The following is a 25,180-nucleotide window of genomic DNA, read 5'->3' on the forward strand; positions in this document are numbered from 1 at the left end:
AATATGGAAAAAAACAAAGGATTAGATAACAAGCAAATGTGTTTAAAAAAGAATATACAACAGTATAGCATTACATCTGAAGATAATTTTATTAATTGGGTTGTTATCTAGCCTATCATACACATTGCAATTCTTCCTACCTGTTCAAGCACGCTTGAAGAAGTGTATAATTTTCTTCTGAACCATGCCTGCTGCCGCTGTTCGTAGCACCGCCACTTCCGCTTCCTCAAATGCCCGAAATGCATTGTCCGGCACCGTGTTGCTGTGTTCGAAAAGACAGAGTTGCAAGTTTTCCAAACTTTGGACCTCTTCTTTAGAACTCACGGGATGTTTCACATTTTCTACTTCTACCTCATCATCAGAATTTGCTTTATTTTCCTTTGTAGCTTCCCTCATTCTTTCCACTATTGAGCTATCAACATCGGGATCCTCAGTTACTAGCGACGTACTCGACAAACGTAATTCCCTGTGTTGCTGCTTCCTAAAATTCACTCCAAGTTTCAGGATCAACAGCCCCTTCCACCGCATTTGTAGCAATGACATCAGGTTCATTTCGAAGCAGATTTAAGTTGGCCCCAACAATTTGTGATGACCTGTGGCTTCAACGCACGCAATATCGCTGCGAGCATTTGAATTGCCACATGCATGCTAGCTTCTCTCTCAAGTAGAATGTTAATTAACATCCTTTCAAGCAATTTCTTGCGGCAATGGCATTTCACCGCATTTATGATGCCTTGGTCCAAAGGCTACATCTTTGAAGTGCAAGAAGGAGGAAGGAAAGGAAGAGTTGTAGCCTTCAGAATTACAACCGTATTGTGTATGGTGCAATTGTCCAAAAGCAACAGTACGTTTCTTCCCGTGTTTTCCATTTTCTTATCAAAGTCCAGAAACCACTCGCGAAAGATTTCCTTCGTCATCCACACTTTCTTGTTTACATAATACTTAACAAGAAGATAATTAACTTCCTTAAAACAGTGCGGATTTTTACATTTTCCCACCACAAGTAACTTTGCAAGTCTAACACGTCACTGTTGCAGCACGACAACCCGGTAATGCGAACTTTACTGTTTATTCCGCCTTCACACTTGTGTTCCCTAACAGAAAAAGTCTTTTGCGGAAAAGGCTGGTGAGAAGCCCCGTTTCGCTCACATTATAAGTGTCACAGATTTTCTTCATGTTTATTCTTCTGTGATGATTCTCCGAACAAATTTCCTGTTCAAGTTCAATTGGTTCAGCCACAGCATCGGTCATTTTTTTACCATCTCACATACCCAGTTGATGTTTCTGTCAGTAACTGATGATCGTGGTCTGTCTGAAAGATCATTGCCTTGAACATTTTCCCTCCCTTCAGAGAAACGTTTACATCACTGAAAGACTCGAAGTATGGACATACAAATGTCATCGCACGCTCCGATCAGCATTCGGAATGTTTTAGTTGCAACTTTTTAAATTTCACCAAAAAAAAAAAAAAAAGATGTTAATTCTTTGTTTTACTTTCATACTAGCCATTTTCCAACGCAGTGTGGTTAGGCATGTTGACGGAGTGGCACTCTATTCGGAACTACCAAGGTTGGGCGAGTTTAAACTTTATGCACATGGATAGAAAGGATGGTGCTTCAATACAAACAACATTAACCGATTTAGTGCATCTGCTTCCGTTTATGAAATATGAATTAAGTGTTACTACTGTGTATCTTACACTTAGTATAATGAATTACTTAACCATTAAATAGTAGAAACATGATCACAACACTGAAATCTTCATTAGGGGTTTCTCGCTAGCTTACTTCATCATATGGAGAAGTTGGAAGAAAAAACACAGAAATAGCTGAGAGACATTCAGATAGACGTCATATTGAAACGTAAGACCATGTAGTAGTATTCAAATTGTAAAGGAATCAGTTTGGTAGAGGAAAATAATGGGACGAGTAGGTCGGTAGCAGTTCAGGGGAACAAAGGAATAATAAATAATGATTAAAAAATAAGGAGAAAAGGATTGAAAGATGAAAATTATCGAAAATAATAAATAAAATTATGAAAATAAGAAATGAAATATAAAAACTAAAGGTGGTATGTTTTTTACCTTTTGTTTATATTTATTCTTAATTAATGTTTGTTATTTTTTTTTCCTGGATGAGATTCTGTATGTTCACTAGCATACAATATCACATATGTTTTGGTCACATCGATAAGATCTCTCGATTGCTTTGTATACGTATTCTTTGGACATTTTTTGTTTAATGCTAGTAATTTTGTAGAATTATGATAATAGATGCATAATTGTTCCTTTGGTTCGAGAAGTTAAGAATTGATACATCACAGTACATACAGTACAAAGACTATGAGAACAATAACATTGGAAATTGATAACAGTTGCGGAACAATGCGATATATGAAAGAATAAACAAATGAACATAATTACATGAAACCTAAATAGCAATGCATGGATACAGGCCTCCCTTCCAGTTGATTCTGGAGGTCTTGGTATTCGTTGGGCTGTCGATTTGGCATATCCTTCATTTTTAGCGTCGTTCTATGGATCTGGCATACTATTGAGATACTCCTCAACCAACTGAATGAGCCTCACATAGAATCTGATGTCCAAGACTGCATATCTGACTGGTCTAACCCAGTTGGTTTAAGCCCTCCTGAAATAACGGGCAGAAGTTCGCAATCAATTTGGGACAAGCCAATCATCAAATTATATCAATCAGTGTTATTACAAGAAGCAGACAGTCAAGAGGATAAGGCTAGACTTCTCGCCTCCTCATCACCAATTTCAGGTGCTTGGCTACAGGCATTACCTTCACACACCCTAGGACTGCACCTTCGAAACGAAAGTTTTCGTATTGCAGTTGCACTTCGCCTAGGAGTAGACATCTGTGAATCACACAACTGCTCTAAATGTGGTGCATCAGTCAAGCAGAATGGTCTACACGGTCTGTCTTGTATAAGTAGCTCCGGAAGACATGTGAGGCATTCGAACGTGAATGACATTATCTAGAGAGCACTCACATCGGCGGAAGTTCCATCTGTTCGTGAACCTGTGGGGTGTAACAGATCTGATGGTAAAAGACTAGATGGCATGACGCTGGTACCACGGAAGAGGGGAAGAATTCTTCTCTGGGATTTCACCTGCTCTGACACTTTCGCGTCATCTTATCTCACTCATTCTTCATCTCGAGAAGGAGCTATTGCAGCCCGCAGAGAATGCGAGAAAAGAAGAAAATATAAAGATCTGCTGAATAGATACATGTTCGTGCCCGTAGCCATTGAATCGAGCGGCATTTGGGTCCTCGAAGGGCTCAATTTCATCAAAGAAGTAGGCCAATGTATTGCACACCTTACTGGTGACAAGCGGGCTACTACTTTTTTGATACAACGTATCAGCATAGCATTCAGTGAGGAAATGTGGCTTCCATTTTAGGTACATTACCTTCTGGAAAATTATTAGAAGAAGTTTTTCTTTTATAACCAACTGTTCAGAATTTGCTGTTTATCAGTCTGTAAAAAAATGTCAAATATGTTCCAATTTATAGAAAAAAAATATTCTAATAAATTAATTTACAATTGAAAAAAAAATACATGAAAAACACATATAGGTTAATTTGAAATGATTAACAACTGTCGAGAAACTTTAAAACAAGAGCACTTTCAAACAACAGCAGTTTGTTATTTATATTTAAAAAGTACGAGAGAAAATATACTTACACTTCCACATTGTACAGTACAAATAATAATTTGTTGGCAGTCTGGAGCAGTTCAGCCATTTCAAACTTATATTTTGTTTTTCATTTGCCAAAGATGAAAGAGCATTACAGCTCTTGATACTATGGTAGGGTTGCCTTATTTCAAAAATTGAAAATCCGGGACGCTAGTAAATTACGAGAATTTTTGAAATGCTTAAAATGAAAAGAAGTGTTATATACTAATTTACTTTCTTCCATTAGATAGAGTTGTTGCAGTATTATGTAACATTTTTAGTAATTTTAGTAAACTTTTTCCTCCATAGTTAAGCAAATGTAAGCAGATTTATTCCCTCTCCATACTTTTTTTTTTTTTTTTTTTTTTTAAGGATCTTTTGTTTCATGGCTTTCAGAGTCTGTTATTGCTCATTCAACGTATGATGCTTCCTTCCACATGTTTTGTCTGCTTTTTATTTTTCGGTTAATTCATTGGCAATATGTTCTGGCGGCGTTTGTTATTTTCAAAGAACTTCTTTTGTTGAATTTTAAACTTATTGATGTTATTTTTAACAAACTAACAACTCAATAACTCAATAGCACGAATGCTTCATTCAATGTCAAAATAGTTAAATCTTGAACTTAATTATTTTTTTTTAAATTGTAATACTCAGAAGTTGAAGAGAATAATTATATATCTACTCCTGTGCAATATATATATATATATATATATATTTCCTTCCTTCCTTCTTCGCTGAAATCCAGGACATTTAAGCATCCCGAGAAATATTTTCGGGACGCCGAAACACAGACCTCGATTCCATGATGGTCCCGGATTTTCCGGAACGAATGGTAACAATATAACTATGACCGAAGAACATGTGCAAAAGTCTTGGTAAGTTGTTTAATATTTCTCTTTCACTTCTTCCTCGATCGTTGATGATGAGATTAAATTATGTCTATGCGGTGGGCAGATACAGCTAATTCCACAGTTTCTACACAGCATTCATCATTGGAATTTTATTATATCACTAGTCTCAGGATATATTTATGTCCAAATGCAACTTTTCAAAATAACAGAAGACTAAAGTTGTGATTTTAAATGTAGTGAAGCCTTTTGCATAAATTTCCAAAATGAACATTTTTTCAACTCAGATCTACTAAGTAAGTTTTAAAATTTCTCTTACTCTTTTGAAACATTCATGACGAATAACAATTGTTATTTTGTTCTTCTTTGACAAGTTTTTTATTTGTTTCTTTGCTTAGAGTGTTGAATGTGCAGTTTACATTAAGATTAGAATTCATTGAGCTTTCACCGGAAATCGAATCTTGATCTCTTACAACAAAGAAGAGATTGCTGTTGAGCTAAGCAGAAGTTTTAGTACCAATATTGTGTACCACCTACCTTCTAGTTTTGAAGCAGGCAATAGATGATCTGATTTTGAATTACTTGGAACTGGGATGAACTGATATAATATAATCCTTAGGTAAACTGTTCGTTTGTAAGATTGTGGATCATATTTAGCTAATAAAATTGTGTATATATATATTGCACACACGAATTATTGCAAAGTAAAATTCTAACAAGTGAGATAAATTGTGCGTGAGTTGCAGAAATCTACTGAGAAAGGTGTCATGGAACGCCGAAATAGTACAGTTAACACATTTCAGTTGTAAATTTTATCCTTCAGTTCGACGGTTCTTATCATGTTTTTCTACAGGGTGATTTCTTTGAAACTTACGGATTTTATTTAGGTCTAGAATATCTAACTGAAGTCCGATTTTCATGTGGTTTGTGACAAATGATCAAAGATGGATGGAAGATTTATGGAACTATGTTTACTGGTTTAAATTCATCCGGGGTAATATCGGCCACGCCTCATGAAAAACAGCAAATATTCGCCAATGTACCTTACAATCTGAATGGAGATTTGAATTTTCTTCGTTAGATGGCAACATCGCTAAGGCCAATAAGAAACAGGAAGCTGAGTCGTTGTGTTCGGAATTGTGCTGTACAGTTCAGTGCTACTGTGTGCGTATGATCAGGACACAGTAAGAATAGTGTACTCTTTGGAACAACATCAGTTTATCGTTAAGTTTTTGGAGAACGGAATCTGTTGTTGCTATGCAAAGGGCATTTAGAAACAAATTTTGTCTCACGTTCTGCCCAAAAGAGGAACATAATATGGTCGCTAGTGAATAAATTGGAAGAAACAGAATCGCTTGGGAGTGAGACAGGGAAGCATAGGACTCTGCAGGTGGGTGTTGTGGAAGATGCCAGCTATCGACTCCTTAGGTCGCCCAAGAAATCTCTTCGTCATTTGTCGCAAAAAACCAGCTATAGCTATTCAACATGTGATTTATGGGTATTACCACTAACATTTACTTTGTATTCTCACTAACACTTAATTTGTATTCTGCAATTTTGCTTTAAAAATCCAAAACCTCATTCCATTGTAAGATACACTGGCGAATATTTGCTGTTTTTCTTGAGACATGGTCGATATTACCCCGGATGAATTTAAACCAGTAAACATAGTCCCATTAATCTCCCATTCATCCTTGATAATTTGCCACAAACCCCATGGAAATCGGACTTCAATTAGAAATTTTAAACACAAATGAAATCCGTGATTTTTTTTTTAAATCAGCCTGTATAAAAACGTGTTAGGAACCACCGAACTGAGGGATAAAATTGACAACAAAGGGCCCCGACTGAAATGTGTTCACTGTACTGTTTCGGCGTTCCATGACACCTTTCTCAGTAGATCTCTGCAACTCACGCACAATTTATATCACTTGTTAGAATTTTACTTTTCAATATTTCGTGTGCAAAGTATAAAAAATCAAATAAAATAAAATATTAAAAACGTAAAAAAAAAACTTGTTAATGTGATCGTGTAAATTTTTTGCACTAAAATCACCTTTTAAAAGTGTTGTTACTGTGAAAAGCTTCTTTCAATTGTTTGTTGCGAAGTTTCCTTGTAAATTGTTGCACTTTTGGGTAGTAACTAATCATAACAATTTTGATTAGTGTTACTAAACCTATTTCTGGATTCTGAGGAGTGTTTGGCTTACGAAATGCTTACTATAGATAATTTAGTCTTTCGTTTTACCTCTTTGTGAATGTTGAATTTCATTTGACTAATAAACATTCTTACTTTCATATTGAAATCCCACTGAAAGCTCCTCTTGTCCAGATTCAAACTTCGAATCCTTGTTCTGATGAAAAATTATTTATGCACATTTCTTTCAATGTAAGATGACGATCTACGTAACAGTTTAAACTATTCAATATTGTGTCTAAATACAGACGTTTCGAGATACCTGACTCAGAAGTATCTTCATTTCGTGCGTCTCTAATGTGTTCCTTTAACTCAGTTTCTATGTTTCTTTTTGTCATTCTAATATAATATTCCGAACATTCACAATTTGCTTGATATACTCCCTTTTTTTTTTTTTTTTTTTTTTTTTTTTTTTTAATGTGTACAGACCACAACTCATCAAAACTTACCGAGAACTTTATGCAAAATGTCGTTGCAGAATCGAGACTCATCACTCAACACGATCCTATCATTCATGAAAATTCCATGCTACCCGAGTGCAACACCACTCCATACGCTGTTATTGGAAAACTACACAGGGGACAAAAGGTGTTCTACAGAGTCCATTATTTTGTTTGGATGGCAGACGTGACAGGGTTATGTAATGCTTCAGAGACAATGCGACGATCCTCCCGTGTTGTGATCTGTCGTGGTCAATTGGAACCTTCACGTCATGCGTTGTTGCGTCCCCAGCTCCAACATCAGGCCACAGTGACAATAGAATGTTCCACATGTGTTTCAATTGCACGAAACGCCCTGCCGACCCAGTGGAACCTCACGATGCGGTCCCTTTCGAATGCTGTCAAATGCTGGTAATGCTGTCTAATGCGGCGACGAGGTTGATATGTTTCTTGACCTTCCTGCACTGTGCTCACTCACTCTGTCATGCTTGACAACCGATTAATACGACCAGGGCTGAATTCCTTACTGCTGACATTATTACTCCCTGGTGATCATTCGTGTTGTTCCTGATCTTTGAATCTCCGATCATCTGTATATCCTCCATAGCGCTACACATATACTGAATTACAGTTGACTTGGACGATTTTTTTTAAGTTATTGCTGGTGGTAAGGCAAGGCTCCAAAACGTTACAATTTCCTTTATTCCTAAATCGTTGAATTGGATTGATTTAGAGCCTTTTCTGAGTGCATTCGATAGCAAGATTGACCGGAGTGGAATTATACACGTGCACGACGTCCAACGTCGTTCATTTTCAACCACTGACATTGACTAATGAGCAACTTCCTGTTTTAATATCAACACTGTTATAATATATTTGATTTCTTCCGTGTTTAAAAATAGGCCTATAATTGGATAACCACTTCGCTTTTCTATAAATGGAAGTTATAAAGTTCCTATCAGGAACTATGAATCTTAAGAGGGGTACCTTCTTTATGCACTTTATGTAAACCAAAGATTAGTAGCAGAATTGGGGAATGAGTTTTTAGACTCTTAGCTAGTTTTTCATCTATCACCTACGATTCATCCCATAAGTTATTGATTTTCTGTGAAACTTCATTCAGTGAATTGGAACTAAAATGATGTAGTTAATGTTAACTTTAGTTCTTAATTTTTGTGTAATCCTATTTGTCTAAATCAGTAAATGTAACTTCTTTATCTGTTTTTATAATCAGCCAATCTTTTAAATTCTGAAATTCCGATTTTCTTAATTTTGGCTGATGTTGTTGATGCCCTTTTTCCGTTAGAAAATTTCGAATAACCTGCCTACAGTCTGTCGTCATACGAAATAGTGCAGGACAACATTAGAAGAACTAAGCTGAATTACACGTGAGATGCACAGACTGCTGAGGAAGGTATCAGGGAACACCGAAACAGTACAGTTAATAGTAAATTAAAATATTAATAAAAGAGCCCATTTATTACTCAATTATCATCCTGAGATATGGTTTAATGTGACGTGTATTATTATTATTATTATTATTATTATTATTATTATTATTATTATTATTATTATTATTATTATTATGATTATTACTAATATAATTATTGCTTGGTTGATTGGAGTTGAATGTCTCTTTGGAACATAGAGGCTATATGAGATATTATTTACTGTTTAAAGTAGAATTCGAACCACTGCTCGGGTTCGTATCCGGGGCAGTTGAACCCAACAGGTATCATACCCACAGTATATACGATTATTATTTGAGCATATGCTAGTCTTTGATCTGATTTCGATTCACTTTTCACTCCAGAAAATAAGTACGGTACCGTATTTTCTCGAATCTAAGACGCCCTCAAATGTAAGACGTAACCCCAATTTTTTAACGAAAAATTTAAAAAAAATCCTTGAATCCTTGCATCCTTGGCGAAAATGAAAACCTATACTGCATTGATTTTAAAGAATGAAAAAAAAGTTAATAAACATGGAAAAACAAATAATGTTGTGGGAAAATAAAGAAACATTGAACTTACTACTGGAATTTACGGTATATTCATGTGCATCAGCTGATACTTCTTTTTCCTAATGTAATTACGGTACAACATTTGCTTGCGTCAGTTTTATAGCAACCATTATCCGTATCATATTATACCACTATGTATATTATACCAGTATGCACATACACACACACACACACACACACTCTCTCACACACAAACACACACACAAACAAACAAACACTAAATTATTCAGGAATTATTTAAACTTGTTTCTTTTCTCCTGTTTTGCACTTACACTCGCAAAAACAACACTGACACGTTACTGCTCATCATGTTTCCTCATCGGCATCACTATCTTTTCCCAATTTTTCCACTTTTGATGGCCAAATTCACACAAAATACACATTATTTACAGAATCGTGACTAATGGGATTTGCAATTTTTCGCAAAACTCCATCTAACCTAGCCTAAGTATGCATAACACAAATCTAAGACGCACCTTGATTTTGAAGGCAAAAAAAAAAAAAAGGGGGGGGGCATTTTAGAACCGCGTAAATACGGTAATAAGGCAAGACACTAAAAACAACTCCTAAAAATTTAAAGGGTTTGTTGGTAAACACTGCCCTTTATCTGAGCTACTTTGCAGATTGTATATACCGAAATGAAGAGCCGTTTTGTTTCTATAATTTGAAGAAGCACCATTTACTTGACAGCACTTAGTTTTATAGATAAAACCTTTTTTGACCTCTAGGAAGAAAGCATTCATACTCCAGACTTCATTCCTCCTACCAATTCATCTCACTATATTTTTATTAACAGTTTAACAGCATCATTTATCCTAAGACAAGTGATCATAGCTCCCGTAGCATGTGCAGTAGCAGTTTCTAGTATAATGCAAACTAGCACTGAATACCGCGAAATTATTGAAATTATGCCATCGTTCATTTTAATATTCACTCACCAAGCACCTCAGAAATATGTTTTCCAGCTTACCATTCGTCTTCGAAACATATCAAATCAAGCTGAAGAATCCGTTCGACAATGTACCTCTGCTCTTATCCTAGTATCAATTCATTCATGAGCTCCTTCGTGGCTACGCGGTTAATGTACGCGCCTTTGGCGTGGATGACCCGGCTTCGATTCCCAGCGGAGCTTATGCGGTTCGGATTCCACGCACTCACACTCGCAAAAACAACACTGAAACGTTACTGCTCATCATCTGTTTCGTCATCGGCATCACTATCTTTTCCCAATTTTTCCACTTTTGATGGCCAAATTCACACAAAATACACATTATTTACAGAATCGTGACTAACGGGATTAATCAATAAGGTTCCGTCTCATATAGCCTTGCTGCTGAAAGGGGCGTTAAACTCAAAATCAAATTAAATCAATTAGTTCACTCAATGTTCAGTTTCTGCAAAAGAATGAAGTCGATTTGCCTCTGGAACATTGAGACTCGACATGGAGAAGTGGCAAGAGATGAAACTATGTGCCTACAGTATCAGAATGGTTTAACAGGGTGCGGCACGTAAAACCTTCATAAGACATCAGAAAATGAACGTAATCAATGTTTAAACAAATTCAACACATAAAATGAAATGTAATATTTTGAATATAATTACTCACCTTCACAGTAGGCGCTGAAAGTGTTCTCCACCCTGAAAGTATCCTCCGTATTTAGTAGATGTGGTCTGCTCCTGGGAGTAATTTGAACAAATCCTGTACGCCGCAATTTTTCAATCAAGTCCTGTATGGTGCTTTTTGCTGGCGCAGACAGTTCTGGAAATTTCTCGTAACACAAATTCTTTGTTTTCGCAAAAGATCCAGTACGAATGAACGCATCAATAATGACAACACGCTCAGTTATTAAGTACGGCATTATCACTTCACACAACGAGGCTTATTTCTCAACTTATTTGAACACACTTCACTGGCTGCGGCTGCAGCTGCTTTACATGTGCACCTGCGGATCAAGTGTCTTGTCCCAGGTTCGACACGCCATCTCTTGGTAGAAAGCTGAAAATAATTTAATTGTAACCAAAAATGCAATAAACCATATTACGACCAGGCCGATTTTACGTGCTGCACCCTGTATAAGAAAAACAGCTCAATAAAAAAAAAATATTTTTATTTTTATTTCTGAAAGGTAAGAGAAGTAATTCTCTTACTAAACTGAGCAAACCCTGTTTTATTTCTTAGTATGAGAGGTGGGTTTACTAAATGTCCAGTGTTTCATTTCTCTTGTTGTGGTATCTTCAGCCCACTTTTAATTTTCGTACTGTATCTGGTGCCTCATTTAATATTAGCTAAAAGCAAATGTTCCATTAAAAGCAAGTGGAATTGAGTAATAGTTACAGAAGTAGACGTCTACCTCAAAACTCGATAGAGTTTCAGATTTGGCACTTATAAAACAGCCAATATTATTACCTGTGTGGCGCGTCAAGGAGTATTATTTTAGGATTGTATTTCACAAATTCACTCTTCGCATATTCTTATAGTCCTACTCTCCGGGCACATCTTGAACCGCTTCTTAATTCATGTTTTGGTTATTGTGTTACGAAAAAAGGATAACTTCAGCACTTAAGGTTAAACTGAGTAGATTAGTATGCCTTTTATACCTTTTCTGAAAATTGGAAAACTGAACACAGAACAATTTATGATGAGTATATAGTGTCCGTCATCATTTTTTGCAATAATAGTGTTTCTATATCTATAAACGTCGACTAAATGAATGTTTTGTCAAGTGTACTGACTCGAATGAAATATCGATGCAATAACAGTAGGTATAAGAGTTTATAGTTTGCTGTGATTCATCATGTAGTTCCATTACTTCACTTAATTGCCTAATTTACATATTGCCTGACATACAGCCCGGTGGCCCAGTGTAGACACTGGCATCCTCAGTGATATGTCTATTTTTTCTATTGCTGTTTCTCTGTTTCCTTTCTTTTACTTTCATGATCTTCAAGTCCATCATATAACCGATACCAGGTTATAGAAGGATTTTTTGTGGACACTCTGTATATTTCGTAAAGACAGTGATTATTATTTTCGATTTATACTTTATTCTGCGACGCATATAAGTTCTTTCTTCGGTGGGAATTGCTTCTTTCCCACACAACTGAACAAAGAAGTCTTTCATTGCTTTTTCATATATACATTTAAAACATTGCTTTTGGTGAGAAAATTTCAGTTAGTGACGAACTATTTCAGTGTTTCTCCCTGACTTGTTATTATGCACAGTATATATTCTGCAGTTATTTGGAACTGAATTAAGTGCTTTCTTTAATCGCTTATGAAAATATTGCGATAGTTTAGAGAAATACTGGCTAACCAGATGTTCAAGTGACCAAAGTGACGCCAGTCACGTTGGTTTTGCAGTTCCTTATCTGTACTTTCTCACGCCCGAGTTATCGTAGTGTCTCGTGCATTGTGGGCAGTTGACTAAAATTAACATAAATTATTTTCCGTATTCTGTTTGCATGTGCACACAGGTGATTTAAGTGAGTGGTTTTTGGAATAAACTGCCAACATTCTTCAGTCGACCATTGCAACTCGTACCTTGAGCTTTGGTGCTCAGGGAGTTTGACTCCGGTATTGTACGCAGCCAGCACGCACGTTGCGTCGGGAATCAAGTATGATTTTGTGTTAAGTGGCACAAGCCATTAGCCGGCGAAGGACGTTTTCTTACGGCTGGCCCCTGACTAGTAAAGTTCCAGGTTCTTAAACCTTGTGCGCTAAAAAGTTATAGACGCGCCCTCCAACATCAGCATTCTACTTTCCTTTTTTTAATTTGCTGAAGACTCATCTTTACGCTTCAGGATTGTTTGGCGCAGCAACCGGATTCCTCGTGGGATTATCCAGGCAACTTTTTCCCCAGTGCTAATCCCCCAAGTGCGTCAATGGTGTGAGAGAAGCATTTGCAGTGAAATCTGAATTATAATCTCATATATATGTAAGGGCTACATTGCATTAAAAAGGCAAAGTGTGATTTTAGTGATGAAAATTATTATACATATTCTGTGTTCAGTGTTGTGTTCATTCCTCTTCGCTATTTTTTAAATAGTATCCTAATAAATAAGTATAGCGTTATTTAATCCAGTGTGTTTTCGTTGTTTGTATGAGTGATGTTTGTGTGCGTTATGGTCTGGATGACCGTCTGATCGTCCGTGAGGTTTTCGAGACGAGACACCCGAACCTCTCGGCGCCTAATGCTGGTCTCATCATTGAGACCGACGAGCGATTTGGAAACAATTTGTAACCCTTCTTAGAGAGGTCCTTCATCGTCCTATCCAGGTAAGTTCAGGTATCAGGAAAATACTTATTGGTAGGACCACGAACCACGAACAGCGACCGGATTACACGGAATGGTTACAAATAAATGTCCACCCAAACAGAGACCTCGAACATGAATTGAAATGGGTACAATTATATCATCGAACCAATTCAGTTTATGTCTTTCTCTTTTCTTCCTTCCTTTATATATATTCTTTTGAGTATTGACGTACGTCATTGCAGATTACCCAGTCACTCAATTCGCTGAATCTTTATACGGCTTACAATATTCCTCTCTTTTTATTAATATGTCTAACTCCTCATTGTATTTTATGCATCAGATTCCATCTTGCCTTACAGATCTATACATTTTCCTTAGCACCTTCCTCTACGTAGAATGTTCTGAAGCTCATCTCATCTTTCCTCGTCAAAACCCATATCTCTGCCCCATAGGTCACGAGTGTTTTATAAATCAGTACTTTGGCTGTTTCAGAAACTAATTTACTTCTCCGGATACAGAGACTTGCATAATAAGCTGTTTCCATTTCTTTTACACTAGACTCCTGAGTGTCCGGCTTTTCTTTCATTGTAATTAAATGAGGAAGGCAAGGTGTTGCATTGGCAACATTGCAAAGACATTGGAAGTGGGCGTCTGCTACAATCCTTCTACATGTCGTGTGCAAAATGCAAGTTGTGACAGGAAAAGTGCAGCATTCTGCTCCTTGTTCGTTCTTTCGTCAGTATGTAACGGACCTCAATATAGTACGTTTGCCGCTGTACCTGATTATAACTGTACACTACGTATAGTACTGTATTCGTAAATTGTTCTTGAAGTGTGCTTAATGTATTTTTAGGACTTTTTCAAAAACTAAAAACTGTAGGTTTTGACTCTTATCTTAGGACTACCTTTTCATATCTATATACTGTAAAATCAGTTTGAGCCAATTTTCTTAAGAATTAGACCTACGATTTACGTTAATGTTTTGTTTATGTTTTCTGCATTTAAGTTTTGCATTACAGAATTTATGTTACAATGTGAACAGTTTACACATACTGTACGCATTCTTTAACTTACTTTATCTCTAATAAATTCTTGAAACGTGCAGTGCAGTACATGAACATTTATAAACTACCAGCACAGAGCCAAATAAGAAGTGAGAAAATACGTACTGTGTTATATCAGTGAGTTTTGGTATAAAAACTTTGTCTTTTGGTATTGGTGGAGCAAAGAAATTAGGTCACAGAACTCCGGCCTATCCGGCGTTTTTGTTATCCGGCCTTCCCTTCCATCACATTATGCTGGATACTCGGAGGTTTACTGTATATACCGAGTCTATTGCTTTTTATTTATCCCATTGCTTGTCTATACTACCTTTATCTAAATTTAATTAGGGTCCTTGGTTCTGATTAATTCCTTGAGTTGATTTTAACCTCCCGTTCAGCAGCGGGGCTATATGAGACGAGACCTACTGATTAACGTGGAATCCGAAACATATGAGCTCCCGTCGGAAATCGAACCCGGGTCTTCTACGACAAAGATGCGTATGCTAACCGCTTAGCCACGAAGAACTAAATTCGTATTTTCTTTTCTATAAACGTTTACGTCTTTTTACAAACAAAGAAATTTTGAGCAAAATGTTAGTTTATTTTATGGAATGTTATCATTAGTAAGTTTTTGATAGGGAATTTATGAATATTTTTTATTAAATAATACAAAAGGCGTAAGATTGGGTCTTTGGTCTTAATATTGAGATTGCTCTTCTAGTGTCTTAATAACCTAAATGCCAGCTGCTACTGCACAATTCTCAGTCATAATAATTCTGTGCTAACAGAATATCTCCATCAACTAACAGGAAACCTAACGTTATCTCCACTATATTTATTCATGCTTCCATTTCTTCTGGCAGCTACTATTTCTGATAATAAACCGCAATCAATTATTATAAAATTATTCTAACTTTTACATTCAATATCACAACTACTTCAACACGAAAAGATATTAACAACATCGCGAAACGTAACCTAAAATTTCGTTTTCCCCTTTATAGTACAGTCACTATTTTAAAAACATTTATTATCCCTCACGAATTGAACTCTACATGCGGAACGTCAGTGAACCTCGTCACATGTTTTGTGGGTACACTCGGATGATTTTATCTCCATCTGTCTGACCCTGAACTCAGTGAAAGGGTACCAGTTTTCCTCTCTATATTCAAACATGGCGGTTTTTTTTTTTCTACTCCCTGTCTCCAAATAGCTAATGCACACAGTCCCGGATTTGTACCCTGGTGAGGATACGAAGCCTCACATATAAATCGTAGGAATGGCTCGGATTCTACTTCAAGAGGTAACTCCCAGTCACCTACAACCTTGGTACTGAGGACATTAAATTCCGACAAGTCAATCAAATAAGGGAAATGTATACTTGTAAAAGAAATCTTATCCTATGCCCGATAACTATTCTTGGGCTGCAGCTTTCACCTAATCATCCGAGTGGTATCGTAATTTTGAAACTTCGGCTTTCATGGGACCAAACACATGAAAGTCACAAGGTGAAAGGTCTGGGCTATAAGGGGGCTGATCCCACACTTCCCACCTAAACTTTGTCAGAAGTTCGCACGTTTGTTGTGCTGCATGAGGTCTTGCACAATGCTTTTGAACAGTTTATTTGGCCGTCGACTTTTAAATGCTGATAAATTTCAGTGCAGCCACACATTTTCGCTCACAAAAAAAGAATCACTGCACTCATTTCCAATTTGGACGCCACTTGCAGCTGTCGAGACACGTTTACGACTGATTATCAGAGCACTTCCACTTGCCTCGTGAAAGTCGCTACGTCACACGATACAGCTACGTGTCTGCAGTGTTACCACACAATTTCATCAAAATAGCCTTTGACTGAAAATATTTACAAAAGAGTGCAACTAACTTTCTGACTGACCCACGTATTTATAGAAGCTATAGGGTACGTATTCATAAGAAAAGTGACTCACCTTGTGCCTCCATGTTTAATACTTTAATTGAATATTTTCTTCCTCTCTGGGAACGTCACCAGCACCATTTTTATTACTTATCACCAGATTCTTACTCTTACATGTCATGCAAAAATTCTTTAACTTACAAATTGGCTAATTCACTAACATCTTTCATTTCTGACACCACACCTTTTGAATACTCCATCAAGAATGGTATGGAAGTCATTCCAGACATCATATCACTAGTTAATTTACATCTATCTTCGCTGAACGTCAAAGCTGTGTTTACTTCAATACTGATCAATTTAGTTATATCCTATACACAGAGGAAACTAAGAGAAACAAGGTATCCGATCTCATCATTTACGAAGTCATAAAACTCCTTTAACGCTGACTCGACAATAATTATCTAATTTGAAGAATATATCCACAACCAAAAAGATCTTGGGATGGGAAACCGATTTTCCCCTCTACTTAACTATATAGTTATGGATAATTCGAAAAGAAAATTCTTAGCAATGCGAAATACAAATTCCCGAAATATTTTTGGTACATACACTATCTTCCAAAAAGTCACCGGTCACCCCACATCTTTCGGAATGAAGCAAATCGTGACTTACCTAATATTGGGTAGAGCCTGGATCACAGCATGTATCCTTCGAGGAAGACTTTCCATCAGTTGCTGATAGGTATCAGGTAAGATGGCAGCCCACTCCTCCTGCAAGGCGGTTCCAGGTGCGGCAGCTGAATTTCGACGAGTTGGTCTGGACCTTAAACGACGCTCCAATTCATCACACAAATGTTCCACGGCGATTGAGCAGGCCACTGGAGCTTTGTGACCCTCACATTGTTTCCGTAATACCACGACATAACATGCGTAGCTTTATGACAAGGGGCATTATCATCCTGATAGTAACATGGGTGCATTCCAAAGAATTTCCATAATGTGGGAAGCACTGAATTGTCCAAAACGTCCAAATAATTTGCACTCTTCGTGTTACCAGGCACAACAACAAGTGGGCCTAGGCCGAACCAACAAAATGCACCCCACACCACCAAATTTCACTGTTGACACAATGCAGTCTGGTAAGAAGCGCTCCCCGGGCTATAGCCACACCCACATCCGATCATATGACATGAAACACGTGTAGCGTGATTCATCATTCCATAACACATGTTTCCATTGGTCTAGGATCCAATTTCGATGAGCCTTACACTATACCAACGTCCTGTCTTGTTTCGTTGGAGTGATGTGTGGATTGTGGGCAGCTGCTCTACCATGGAAACCAAGTGCATGCAGTTCTGTCCTGACAGTGCTCAGTGAAACTAATGTGCCCGATGCAGTGCGAAATTCGTGCTAGATGGAAGATTCAGTTTGACGGCGATTGCTGGATACCAATCGTTTCATCACTCTCCGGTCCCTGCTCGTCAATTTCTTGGGTCGGCCGAGCCGTTTAGGAACACTGGTGACACCGTGACGTTTCCATTTCAGGATTACATCACCCACCGTTGGTTTTGGGTGGCCAAATTGGGCACTAATAGCACGATTCAACAAACCCGCAATATGACAGCCGATGATGACTCCCCTATCGAACTCACTAAGTTCTTGTCTGTGCGCCATTCTCAGTCAAATTGACTCCTCGCCTGACGCACCTTCTACACCGAAACAAATGACTAGCGTCCTGCAGGTTGCTCTGGATTTCTTACGGCAATGTCCTAGCAGACTGACAGGTGACTTTTGGTACATAGTGTATGTTGATAATTTTTTGATCATCTACAAAGATCAGAACATCTTCTCACACCTAGTCAAAGAATTCAAGAGCATTCGCAATAGTATAAAATTCATCACAGAAGAAAAGTCAGAAAACACCATTAATTTTCTGGACATAAACATTTATAGGAAACACAACAAATTCTTCACTTCGGTCTACGAAAAAATAAAAGCCTAAGATTTTTTTCACAAAGAATCGGCACATTCCCACCCCATCAAACAGATTATTTGGAAAAAACTTCTTTTGAGAGCAATCAAGTATTCTACAAAAGAACAGAACTCAATAAAAATATCGAAACACTGTTTGATTAAGGAAGAAAAATGGCATTGTCACACACACGCTAGAAAAATGGAAAAGTTCAGCATGGGAATGTTATTTAAAAAGAAAAAAGGAAGAAGAAAAAAAAAGAACCACGAAAGTTGACAAAACATGAGTTCCTTATCTCTCTGGCCAGTCTTTTCTGGAAGGTTAAAGAAAGTAAGTAGGCAGTGCCTTTGAAATTAATTTCTCGTAAAATCTGGCACCACTTTCGAAAGTTTTTCATCAACATACAAAAATCATTTTAAAGATGATTTGGTTTCGGGGATCTATAATATTTCGTTCGAATGTAATGAATCCTATATTGGTATCTTTCCATTTTATACAACTTCACCGTTAAGATTCAGTCTTATCAAGGAACCTAAACAGAATCTCAATAGATGTTTTCTGAGAATATTTTACATTACTTCAAACATTGGAGCTGGATACATTGCCTTCACTTGGAGTTGAATCGTCAATTGAAAATTATTTCACAAATTCACACTTTGATGCCAACAAAAATTTAAACTAGCTTTCAGAATAAATCTAGTTGGCAAACTACACAAGCCACAATAAATGTTCAATGACAGTCCAAAAATTCACTAAATTTGCGAAATGTTAAATCTGCCAATGGAATTAGTGTTTACAACAGCCAAAAATGAATTGAGGAACATCTACATTGAGCATAAATTAAAGACATATTGTGGAAGTTCGCTGTTAATGTAAATGGAATTTTTTATAAACATAGAGAATTGACGTGAAATACACAATTATTAACGATAATCAAAAATCACAATTAAGTCATTGAATAGTTTGCACTAATCGTTAATTAAAGAAAACAAGATTTACAATAGGAAATGTACGATGTTGGTTCAGCATGCTCCGCTCCTGACCCGTTTCTAATGAAAGTAGAGACTTGTAATTTTATACATAATATTGAGCATATTAGACTAATATCCACAAAGTTTCAAGAATTTACAATTTCTCTTTTTGTTACAAGCTGATGATCACTAAGAAGTGTAGCCACATTTGAAGAAATAGAAAAATCAGAGGTCCGAGCAGTGACAAAATATTTACTCAAGAAAAATGTAACACCGAACAACATCCATGCAGATAAGGTGGGAACTCTTGGAGACTCTAGCCCTACATATGACCTAGTGCAGAAATGGTGCCATGAATTTAAATGTGATCGGTAGACCTTTAAAGATGAGAATGGTAGTGATTACATCAGAAAGGATTACAAAAGTGCATGACATGATTTTAGCAGAACGATAGGTGAGTGACTGCCATACTCATGGGGCATCTCAACTGGCAGTGTGCATTCCATTCTACATAAACCTTTGTTAATGAAAAAGATCTCTGCACGTTGGGTCCCGCGAATGCTGACGGCCGACCAAAAGAGGACATATTGTGTGGCAAGTCAGAACCTGTTACGGACAATAAAGGCTGACAAGCCAAAGTTTCTAAGAGATTTGTTACAATGGATGAAACGTGGGTTCATCACTTCGATCCCGAATGTAAATGCCGAAGTATGCAATGGAAACACCCCAATTCTCCACCACCAAAGAAATTCAAGGTTCAACCATCAAAGGGAAAAGTCATGGCATCTGTTTTCTGGGATACAACAGAAGGAATTCTTTTGATAGATTATCTTCAATAGGGAAAGACAATCACAGATGTTTATTTTGCAAACTTAATTGCACAATTACATGTTGCATCAAGGAAAAACGCCACGGAATGTTAGTCCATTGCGAAAATGCTTCCGCCCACACCTCCCAAGTTACGGTAGCTGTAATTCATTCAGCAGGGTCTCTCATTGTCTCAGCATGCCCATTATTCTCCAGACCTGGCCCCAAGTGACTGCCACCTGTACCCGAACATGAAGAAACGTATTAATGGAAAACATTTTGCCAGTGATTCAGAAGTGACGGATGTTGTGAATGAGTGATTGCAGGACCAATCAAAAGACTTTTTTTCCGCTGGAACTGAAGCACTGGAAAGCTGATTGGAAACATGTGTTCATGTTGCAGGGGACTACGTTGAAAAATAAATGTGGTTTGGTTTTCCGATGGTGCATGCTGAACCACCCTCGTAAAAGTAAGGACCGGTTATACAATAATAAAAATGGTGCTGATATTCCCTGAGAAAAAGAAACTATTCCATTCTAGTAATAAGCACAGAGGCACAAGGTGAGCCACTTTTCTTATCAAATAGGGTATTTTTTTTCCTCAAAAGACAAATGGAAAAGCTAGAACGTAACATCAAAATAACGATATTATTTTTTAATGGCTGAATTAAACTGTAATTTTAGGTTAAAGTGCTAAAAAGTAAGTTTTACATATAAATCTATCTACCTATATATCACAAGTAGAAGTTGATTTTACAGATTACAATATCCTGGGTTCGATTCGATTCTTGACTGAAGGATTCATATTTTTAATATAAGTTAGAATAGTGGAAAGCCACGCGAAACATGAAGTAATCTGTAGGTAAAAGCTACTTAAGACGAGCATACCTTTAATAATATTAAACATTAACATTGTCATTTATCTTGAATGCATAGTTTTCTTTATATGCAACTTATTATCCGTTATCACACTATTTTGTAGACATTGTCATGTTAGTATAAGGACGAAACATGGCTGAGTATTTAAAATAACTACGCAGTCAACGTAAATAACAATTTTATTATGTATATTTTAATTTGTTATACCTTTACTGATTTTAGGCTCAACTTACACAGTCGTAGTCCTCTTCGTAAAATTTGACTCCAGGTGCCGTTGAATTTTCCTCCAGGTGAAGTTGGCCGTACATTTTCCCTCCTGCTTTTGCAACCGGGCTGGGGACCGGCTTAGGCGAGTTAAAAATGTACTGCAGCCACCTCTGCAGTTTTCCTTAAAAATAAAACATATATTAACTAAACACTAAATGAAATAGAAGTCACAAAAGAATATTACATATATTTCATTTATAGTTTCTGTGTGTGTAGTTTATAGTGCGTGTGTTTGTGTTTTGACTCTTAAGTTGTTTACAGTGCATGTAGTTTCATGTTCGATTTCCAGTTGAAATGTATTCTCTATTCTGTAGCACATAACTGTAGACTAAATCTTGCAAAATGAATTCAGATTAAAGAACATTAACTATTCATTCCTGTTACTGAATTAGTTTCATTGATTAATACTAAAAAAGTGAAATATTAATAAGATACAAGATCGGAAACCTTAATAATAATTCATTAATTCATGCTCTCAATGCTACTACCATACAACCGATCATATTCTTTTGTAACATCTATTTTACTTATAGACATAATGTACTACATACCACGTATTATGTAATAATAATAATAATAATAATAATAATAATAATAATAATAATAATAATAATAATAATAATAATAATAATAAATATCAACTAAACTGAAAACTCAAGACGACGGCCGCGAACATTTTAGATTTAAAATTATGAAATATAAAAGAGGTTTCCAATATATACACAGAGATCGCGGTATATTTCTAAGATTCTTTTCCTTACTTGGGAAGTTCGACTTCACATAAAGGTTAAAAAAAATCATATCATTGTTTATTTTGATGGTGATGTTTATTTTTATGGTGTCTAATTATTTTAAAGTAAGAGGTAAATGTATGGCTAGGGGGAGAGAAAATTGAAGACGTTAAGACGTTCCCTTATTTAGGAAGTCTAATTTGTTGGACGGAAGAAGTGAAAAGGACGTAAGTTCCAGAATAGCGCACGCTAAACAAGCATTCAAAAGAAAAGAGGACTACTAGCATCAAGAAATGTGTCGTTGAACGTTCGGAAACGATTTATTAAGACTCTGGTATGGAGCGTGGCGCTTTACGGATCAAAGACACGGACATTGAGAAAACCTGAAATATTCCAGCTAGAAACATTTGAAATGTGGTGTTAGCGCAGAATGCTGTGCGTATCATGGACCGAAAGGAAAAGGAATGAAGACGTACTAAACGAAGCTGATGAAGAACGACATATCATGAAGATAATAGGAAAAAGAAGAAACAGCATGCTTGCCCATCTTATTCGGCACTTCGATTGGATTATCGTGTTAATAGAGAAAAAGGCAGAAGAAAAACCAGGAAGAGGAAGACCAAGGATAGAATATCTAGGTGCAGTTACGAAGAAGAGACCTTATAAAAAGTATAAAACAGCTCTTCCAAGGGAGGGAAAAGTTTTAAAATTTGCATATTGCCCACAACCTATGACTGGGGAGAGAAAGAAGAATTATTTGAAGTACACATTGCAACCAATCACCAATTCTCAATCATTTATTATCCGTCTCCACTGGCTAGTAGCTAGAGTGCGCACCTTTGATACACGTGACCTCGAGTTCGATTCTCGGTCGGAGGACTTTGAAATTTGATTGTTTTACCGAAATTTGTATTGCACCTTATAGGTCTACATCTCATACAACCCCGGTATTCAAAATGGATGATAAATTCCAACCAACCAATAAATCAACGGTTTATTAACTCTCAAATTACTAGAAAATGTGAGTTATAGGTTTGTCTCGGATCACAAAGAACCTAGGTAATCGCTATTTATTATTATAATTATTATTAAACTTAATCTATTACCAGGTTAAACATGTCTCTTCTTTCCCTTATATACTAGATAAATGCTATGTTGATATCTTCCTTCTTTTTCGTTCCTGGAAAAGCCACAAAACACAAACATGAAACAAGAATAACAGAAAGATTCTAGCAAAATAACGCTTAAGACGACGTTTGGTTAGAATATTTGCTAAACTACTAGTTTTAATACAATCTTTTAACTATAGTACCTTCATAACTATTTGCTAAGCAGTGAGTTGTTGCACAAGTAATGCAGGATTTGGGGTACCTCAATTTAAACCATGACTGTGATCCTAGTGATGTTATCTATATATATACACCGTGTTATATATCGTTCAACAGCTTATGTGTTACTTATTTTAGATATACACCTCGTAGAAAGTATGGATTGTGTTTTCGTTTTGATGTATTGAAACTATTTCTGTCGAATCTACCTCCACGAATTTAAACTTCAGTGTAGCATGCATAAATAACTGAGCAGCATGTCAGCTCTGTCATCGGTATTTCAGCCTGAAGATACAGTAAGTCTCGAACATTGGTTTAATGCTGGTTACAAAGTAAAGAACATCCAGACCCAGGGACAACGATGCGAGAAGTTGTACGGAATTTTCGTCGCATGGCATTGGAAAAATTATGAAATGTCTAAAAGATGGACACATTCGTAGCACAAGAATGTACAAAGAATCGAACAAATTGGTACTTTTAATTAAGAAAAACAAAAGACTGGAGGCTTTCTAAATATAGTTTGAAAAAGAGTAGAGAAACTTACCTAGGTTGAACGGGAAACGAATGAGAAAGTGTTAGAAATAGTGAAGGGAGAAAAGTACAATTTAGAGGTAGAGAAACTGGTTGGAACATTCGCTGAGAAGGCATTATATCATGAAGGACATGATAGAAACTAGAATGAAGTGGAAAACGGAGAGCGAAAGAGCCTACAGCTGATGGACGGTATTAAAGAGAAAATTCCTACGTCAAGACGAAGAGATTAGCTCAAGAACGTGATGCATGGAAGCTTTTTTATTGCAGCAAACTACCTGCAATAGTGGCAGAATATCTGATTATGAAATAAAATGAATGAAATATTTTTCAGTTTTACGTACCACGGATGTGCCGGCGAGGCTAAAGGAGACTGTGATGATGAGAAATGGATGGAATGGTGGAATGAAGAAAGTGGGAGGAAACAGCAGAATCACACACGGTGTTTGTCTACCATGTGTGAGCTGGGATCGAACCAGGGACCCCTTGCACCAGAGGTGAACGCTCTACCACTGAATCTTGATTATGATGGTACACGCTGCTCCTGCACAATAAAACAGATTCGGTTTTAGAACGCGTTGAAGATCTTGTATGACATTTCGCGCAATAGCTAGATTGCGCTTCTGCTCCTAAACATTTTCTAAAACAACAGTTATACCCGAAGATCATGACAACTATGTAGTGATCTTTAAATGGAGTGAACTCCTCAATCCGCGCGAATCCATCACGATTGAAAATTATCAAGAAATTGACCAAATGCATCAAACTTTCAACGCTTATGGGCAGCATTGTTGAACATAAAGGGCTCAGTCATGTTAGTAACACTAGTGCCGTACAGATGATGTTACAGAACACTTATTAGGATACGAAACTCAACATATCGTCCAACATATTCGTCAGACCTCTCGCCCACTATCACCTTTTTCTAATTAATTTCGTTCAGTTTCATGTAAGTTATGGCCATCATTACCATAACCAAGATCCAAGATCCTGCGAACCAAGATCCTGCATTACTTTGCACCAATCTAATAGGAAATTAAAGAAGATTACAATACTTACGATATCAGTCATCAATAAATATACCTTTTAAATAGTTTCTTCCTATGAAGAACTCCAGAACAAACTGAAAAATTAGTCTCAGCAAAAAAAGATTATTTATTTAAATAGCCAAGGAGTAAAGCAAGATTATTTGAAGAGAGAAACGGAACAAAATGAGACCTATAATACACAATATGTCAACTGAAAGTTTTACTGAACAAATAAACAGAATATATAATGACGAACACAGGCGGACTCTCAACATGCGG

This window comes from Thermobia domestica, chromosome 18 (genome assembly GCF_964235325.1).
Source record: "Thermobia domestica chromosome 18, izTheDome1.hap1.1, whole genome shotgun sequence".
In the NCBI taxonomy this organism is placed as follows: domain Eukaryota; kingdom Metazoa; phylum Arthropoda; class Insecta; order Zygentoma; family Lepismatidae; genus Thermobia; species Thermobia domestica.